Raw genomic sequence first — 8211 nt, 5'->3', positions numbered from 1 at the left:
CTTCCAGTCTTCTGTAGCTTCCTCCCCACCCCCCAGTCCTCCAAGATTTAATGAAAATCAATATTAATGGTTCAGTGAGCTCCTCACCAACTCTTTAAAAACTCTTGGATCCAAGTTATCTGGACCTGCTGATTTAAAAATGTCTAACTTTTTCTATCTGCTGTTTAACATCCTCCTGAAATACCAGTGGAATGGAAAGAATGTGATAACATTAGAATAAGTTATTCTATGTTATTCTAATGTTTCTACTAGATTGTTTTAGGACCTGAATGCACTACATAGTTTGGGGCATCAAATTTACAGGATTGCAGCATGGTTCAATAATATGATTTTAACTGCTGTTGGTCCCACCCACACAGGCAGGATAAACACTTGTTGTAACCTTACTATGAGCAGGTCCAAAACCAATGCAAAATAAAATCAACAATGTAAAGTAAAAAATCCCTTAGCCGAGTTATGTGATTAGGAATGCTTTGTTAATAGGGACATTTAATTGTTCTTTTCAGAGTGCAGTATCCTTATAAACCAAATTCTATTACATCCAGCCCTTTGTTTTAGTGCCATGATTTCTGGGCATCTCATGTTCAATAAAAATACTAACATAAACACTTGCTCATAGGGTATTCAAATAACCAGGACTACATTAATCCGTTACTACAGTCAGTAAATCTCTCCACCTCACCACTGAAAATTCACTCACAAATGCGCCCAGAGAGATGCTCCTTACACTGCACCCCACGTAATATTTTTTTTAAAATCCTGTAACTGTTCAGAACAGCTAAATAGCTGTACCCCTTCTGTCAGGTTGTGTCAGCATCAACAACGGCTGGGATAAATATCTAGAAGTTCCATTACAAAACAGAACTGGCTTGAGCCCCATCCAGAAAACTGGGAAAACTAAATACCACCCCTGGGCAAACCTAAGAGGCAATACTTCCCCACTCACAGGCACTAAGGGCTAGTCTACACTTAGGAGCCGGGTCGACGCGGTGAGTTCGACTTCTCGGAGTTCGAACTATCGCGTCTAATCTGGACGCGATAGTTCGAACTCCGGAAGCGATAGTTCGAACTCCGGTACTCCACCACTGCAAAAGGCGGTGGCGGAGTCGACCTTGGAGCCGCGGACTTCGATTCCGCGGCGTCTGGACGGGTGAGTAGTTCGAACTAGGGTACTTCGAATTCAGCTACGCTATTCACGTAGCTGAATTTGCGTACCTTAGTTCGACCCCGCTTCTTAGTGTGGACCAGACCTAAGTCGGTATATAACAAAAGAAAACTTTTATTTAAAGGGAGAGGGAGCTCAGCATCACTTCTGGAAAACACTGCAATGACTCAAAAGTATGCAAACCGTAAGCCTTGGCTGCTGCCGCTGTTGTCTCTGCTACCTTTGCTGATGCTCACCACTGCCATGCTCTGAGGTTCCATCACTTAGCCCAGTTCTTAGTGAGTTCAGCTCTTAGTTTCACCAGGTAGTAGGAAACCTCATGACTGCTTGTGTTATCTTTCACCACACCACTGTTGCCATAACAGGTCTAAGATTCTACCCCCTGGGCCTGCTATAGTGATCACAGAGCAGAAATAAGGACTCTCAATTAAGTCTAATCAGTTCCATTTTTAAACACGGCAGTCAAATGGAATCAAGGACTCCTTAAGGAGTGCACACAACTAGGTAGGAACACCTGTCTCCACCCACTGTGACTTTAACGAGGATTTGCCAACACTACTCACCGGCTCAGCAAGTTAGGTTATAGTTAGGGTGACCCCCTCAGTTAGGGTATATTAAGTACAATTCTGTTCCTCTTTGGTCATACAATAAGGCTAACATTTCATTATCCCTGAATCCAAGACTAAAATGAATTTTAACCCAAACCAGCCAAAGCTGATCCCTTTGACAAAGCAGATCTGTCTGCTGTCTAGGCAAAATAGGTGTATCTATGCAAATACAGTCTGCTTCTGAGGTCTTTGCCTCCAATTTATCCATAGAGGGCAGAGGAGAGCTCATTCTCACCCTGCTTACATAGCTAATAAACCCTGAGAGCCTTCACTCAACAACAGACACAGCTGCTGGAAGGACATCTCATCCTACTTTGATGAAATGATCAACCAAAGAGAGATGATCTTGCTGAGACAGAGGAAGCTATATCAGAGCAGAGAACAGCTATTATTCCATCTTCCTTATTAGAGTGTCATTCAATCACACAAAAAGAATCACTACTGTGAATATTCATCTGTTCTCTCTCTACACTGGCTTTCCATACAATAGCAAGTCAGGTTCAAGGTCTCAGTCCTTAACTTCACGATGCTCAGTGACATGGGCCCAGGATATTATCACCTAACGCTCTGGGATGAAAACTGGTCAACCACTCTGCTCCTTTGGCACAATGGAACTTTCTCTCACAATAGTAAAACTCATCTGTGCAGGAACAGAGCTTTCTCAGGGACTGGCCCAAACCTAGAATGAACTCCCATGGTAAGTATGAACCATCAAAAACCTCACCAGCTTCCACCCCAAGTCCAAGGCACACTTCTTGACCTTGTCTTGACTCATGAAAATACAGAAGAGTGTGCACATTAAAAACAAACAAAAAACCCTCTAGCAAAACAGAACACTCCACTGCACATACAATTCTCCCTCTGGGGGGAGGATTAGAGTACATAAGAACATAACATAAGAATGGCAATTCTGGGTCAGACGAATGGTCCATCTAGCCCAGTACCCTGAAGGAAGTGGCCAATGCCAGATGCTTCAGAAGGAATGAAGAGAACAGGGCAATTATCGAGTGATCCATCCCTTGCCATCCAGTCCCAGCATCTGGCAGTCAGAGGCTTAGGGACACCCAGAACATAGGGTTGCATCCCTGACCATTCTGGAAAATAGACATTGATGGACCTATCCTCCAGGAACTTAATTCTTTTTTGAACCCAGTTGTAATTTTGGCCTTCACAAAATCCCCTAGCAATGAGTTCCACAGGTTGACTGTGTGTTATGTGAAGAAGTACTTTTGTTCGAAACCTGCTGCCTACTAATTTCATTGGGTGGCCTCTGGTTCTTGTGTTATGTGAAGGGGGTAAATAACGCTTTCTCCACACCATTCATGATTTTATAGACCTCTATCATATCACCCCTTAGTCATCTCTTTTCTAAGCTGAACAGTCCCCCTCTTTTTAATCTCTCCTCATGTGGAAGCTGTTCCATACCCCTAATTATTTTTTGCCCTCCTCTTTACCTTTTCTAATTTTAATTTTTTGTTAGATGATGCGACCTGAACTGCACACAGTATTCAAGATGTGGGCATATCATGGCTTTATATAGTGGCATTGTGACATTTACTGTGTTTATTATCTATCCTGTTCCTAACATTGTTAGCTTTTTTGACTGCTGCTGCACAGTGAGCAGATGTTTTCAGAGAACTATCCATGACAACTCCAAGATCTCTTCCTTGAGTGGTAACAACTAACTTAGACCTCATTATTTTGTATGAGCAGTTTGTAAGAACAAACAACACATGACAGATATTGGTCATGTCACTTAATGCACCACTGGAAGGTGCTCAGTGATGAGTACATTACAAGACTCTATATAACATAGAATAGATAAATCTTTGTCCCTCTGTGCTGATAAAAGTGAAGAGAGCCCAGGCCCAATAATGAACAAGATCATTAATGACTCCTTCAGAGAAAGCATTCTACCAATAAAACGAAAGCATTTGATAGTCTGACCACTTCTCAAGAATCCAGTGACCTCAAAACTGCTCAATCTCCAACTTCCCTTTCATAATGGAATAGAAAATGGTGAGCAAACTAAAGCAATACCTGATTTCTGCCAACATCCCAATCCTTTGTAATCTAGTTTCAGCATGGTATATAGCATGGAGATGGCATGGGTGGGTGAGCTCACTATGGCCTGGGATAGAAGACAATCATCTCTGATCTCACTGATCTGCTTCAACATTGTTGATCCTAAGGTGCTGCTGAATCACAAAGAGGATGGAGAAAGAGGGATGATACAGCAGTAAGCTGGTATCACTCATTCCTCTGACAGATTCCAGAGAGTTGTGATGAGCAGCAACAAAACAAAACCTTCTCATTTACAGTAATTGAATCGAAGTGTGTAGGAATGCAGGAGCCTTTGTCTATATTTGGTACCTATCATCGTGCTTAGTGTATTAAAAATGCACAGATAGATACTGAAAACATCATAGCTCCATCTCCTGAAGCACCAATGCCACTTTCTGCAGCATCTGAGTTTTTCTTGGTAGTCTTTCATCCAAATATTAACCAAGTCCAAACCTATTTGGAAAAGCAAGCCAGACTGTGGAATTGGACCTACACAGACCGGCTAGTCAATTTGATTAAGTGGTTTGGCCAAATAAATAGTTGCATGTTCTGCGGAACAAATTAAACACAACACAAAAAAATTAAGTATTTAGAAACAGATAATCAGGAAAGAAAACAAAGCAAACTGAACTATAACATATATATTTCACTGTCAAACCCAGTCTTGGATGCTTTCACTGATCTAAAAAATTTTCCAGTAAAACTTTTTTTTCCATCAAAACTGAAATGCTTCATGGAAATGTATCAGTTTTGGGGGAAAAAATTCATTGGAAAGGTTTCTAGGATTCAGAATGGAATTTTTGGTCAAAACCAAGATCAGTAGGAGAGGGTCAGACAGAGACTCAACCTGGGTGTCCCACATCCCAAGTGTATGCCCTAATACCAGGTTATCGACTAGTCTGGTCTGTCTGTCAGTCTCTCTCCCATTTTTCATGAAAAAATTTGAAAGGTTTCATTTTCATATTGATGCAGAATGAAAACAAATTCTGACACCTTTTGTGAAAAGGAATATTGTGTTCTCGCCAGCCCTACTCTGAAGGAAGAAAAGTTTACAAGTTTGTTGGTTAAATTACTAGATGTCCCAATATCAGAGGGAATGCTCCACCCTCCCTTGCAGTGTTCTGAAACCTGCCAGACTTGATGGTAAGAGTCCCCCAACGCCTCCTTTTGTAAGGAGTGCCCAGTACAGCTTTCCTGTTTCGCTCTTGTGTGGGCTGTCAGCACTATGGTAAAGCAGTATTTTCTTTACTCTCCAAGCTTCTTCCCTTACCTGCTTTGGGACTATCTAAATCCAGGCCCAACAGTGTGAGCTGTTTATTTGTCAAGCACTAGGGATTATCAAATGAAATGATATATATTAAGGAATTTAAACAAAATACAAATCCCACTAATGTCAAATTGACTTTTGCTCTGAACTGCAAAAGGACCCAGATTCGGCCCTATTTCTGGAGATATGGAAAATATTACTCAGTGTTTAGAAAGTGCCTGGGGCTCAGTTATGACTTCTGTTGTGCTGATATGGAAAAAGAGTTGCAGGGTGGAAGGGAGGAAGAAGCACAAATTTCCTTTCACCCTACACAAACAGGGCAGAACCCTTCCATAAATTACAAGAGCAAGTGAGCCAGGCTAATGAACCACCCACTGCAGCATGTTCTGAAGGAGTCATGGTTTCCCAGTTATGTTGGGTGGCCAACATACCAAGGAAGCTAATGCATATGCCCTATCAGTAGCAATCACTAGTCAACAGAGAATGCATGAGCATGCTGCTCTTCCTCAATGTGGAGCAAAGTGCATCCCATATGGTGTCCCAGCCCTTCACCTACAGTTGTGTTTGGACCAGCAGAATCCCTATGGCAGAGGGCACACCAGCTCTATCTCTGTTGCTGTGCCAGCCAGGGCAGGATTTGACCTTTACTTCACAATTACTAGGGGCCTGATTAATTTCTTCTCTTTTTACCATTTCAATTTAGCCTAATCAAGAGAATATCAGGTATAAAAAGCTAACAAGGATGAAGAGTCATGAAGTTTGAATCCAAACTTTTCCACATTTCAAGAGCAGTTGGAGCTGGAGTTTTGGATTAGGCCTGTTGCTAAGTAAAACAAAGAACTTTCTCAACTCTTAGCTCCATGGTCTGATTGGAAGTGGGTGTAGTAAAGAAGGTGATCTAATCTGCCTGAGAACGCTCATTTATTTCTACACATTAGCCTTTTCGAAAGGAACTGGGAGTACATACTAAATGGAATAGTCATATAAATGTCCAGAAAAATGCTTTTGATCTTGCTTGGATAAGAAAGAGGCTCGTTGAGCCAAATAACTTTGTCTGAACACTAATTATTGGTGGCGTTACGTCATGGACACTTAAGAGGTTAAATCTTATTCTTGTTGTTTACCAGCTTTGATAGGTTAAATTTAGACACGAAGTTGATGTGGGATCCCTCTTAAATCACTCTGTGGGAGAGTGACAAAACCAGCAGAGAAACAGCAAAAGCACTGTGCATTGTGAAAAAAAAGTCCTTAAGCCTTACATAGAGAAGATAATTACTGTGTGTGATACACTTTTGCGTTGCTAGGGAAGTAAGGTTAAAATGTCTGCGTATGGTCTTATCCTGTTTTATACATGGATGTCCATGGATATTGTAATTTCATGCACAAAACCTGAAAAGGGTGGCCTATGCATAGCTGTATGACATTTCTTTTGTATCTACTCTGTTCTGTATTCTGACCATTCTGGCATGACCTTTCTGACACTAAAAACAAGCAGCTGCCTGACAGCATATGTGAAAGGTTTAGCTATGGATGGTTTTCAACTCAAAGAACCAGGCATGTAATTTTACCATGGTAAATTTTGGGGGAAAGAGAGGATTAGTCTTGGTGAAAATGTCAAATGTCTTTGAAATCACAGCAAAAGCTGTGGGCTTATTTTATGAAGACTAGAATCGCCCATGTGAATTTTGGCCTCTTCTATTTAATCACAAGATTTTTTTATTTTATTTTAAAACTTGTGTAAGAATGTATTGCTCATTAAAGGCACCTAGAAGCGTGACAGACTAGGCAGCATTTCAGTTGGCCTTACTCCAGAAGAACTGAATGCTGCATCAGCTGAAGGATAAAGAAAGGCCCTTTTAGGGTCAGTGTCCTTGCAGAAAGAAAAAGGATAATATTTATTATTTGTATGACTGTAGCACCTAGGAGCCCTAGTCATGGACCAGAACCACATTGTTCCAGGAGCTATAGAAACCCAGAATAAAGAGATGGAGGATAATTAGGCAGCTTTGCAGATGTTTATGAGGAGCTCCTCTCAAGTGTGAGGAGCAGCATGGAAGAAAGCACACATGTGCTTGTTTGAAAACGTAACAATTTACAATGGAGGGCAGCATCATGGACTGATCATGGGTGGGAATGCAATAGTGGATACAAGATAATAGGTAGGGTGGAGATAGGCCCTGAAAGGTCTTGAAAGAGAAGACAAACAGCTTATGTTTAATGCGATAGAGAAGGGGGAGCCAGTGAAGGGATGCAAAGAGAGGGCTGACATGGCCTAAGTGGGGAGCTAGGAGAATGATCTTTGCAGCAGCATTCTGCATGGATATGTATGGGGCAAGACTGCATTTGTCAAAATAAGAGAAAAGGATGTTGTAATAACTGAGCTTGGAGGAGAGTTTTAGCTGTACGGATGGATACAAAAGACTGTATCTTAGGGCTTGTCTATACTTCTGGCTAAATCAGCACTGCTGAGATTGATGGCAGAGCACAATCCACCTCCCCGAGAGGCGGAAGGTAAGTTGGCTGGAGAGCATCTCCCATCGACATAGCGCAGTGTAAGTTGACTGAAGTTATGTCAACTTCAGTTACGTAACTTACGTAACTGAACTAGTGTAACTTAGGTCGACTTACAGCTTTAGTGTAGACCAGCCCTTTGAGATTTTATGCAGAAAGAATCTGCAAGATTCGCCTACTCTCGTGATACAGAAGAACAGTCTTTGTTCCCTCACAAGGGCTGTCCAGTGCTTCGGTGCCATTTTAGTAGTCTCTGGTTGGCAGGGAAATGGAATACAATGATTCAGCAGAATAGAGCAGGCCAGTGCTCCAGGGGTTAAAGAAGCAAAAACCAAGTGCATGTTGACCACTCTTTTAGTGATCTCCTACCAAGGAGCCAGGGACACCCTCTCTGACGCTAAACTTGAATGCCTGCCCAACCATGACTCCCTTCAGATTCAGTTAGAGAGGAGTTCTGTTCCTCCATCTAGGGGTGGTGCAGGCTTTCTGAGTCAAGGAGCCTGTAATGTAACTCGCTGTGTTTAAATAAGCTCTTCTCTTTTTAGGCACTAATTCCACCTCTCTTACATGAATAAGGGTAGCAAAATCATGCCCTA

The sequence above is a fragment of the Mauremys mutica genome, chromosome 5 (genome assembly GCF_020497125.1).
Source record: "Mauremys mutica isolate MM-2020 ecotype Southern chromosome 5, ASM2049712v1, whole genome shotgun sequence".
Lineage (NCBI taxonomy): Eukaryota > Metazoa > Chordata > Testudines > Geoemydidae > Mauremys > Mauremys mutica.
Note: the sequence above shows the minus strand (reverse complement) of the source record.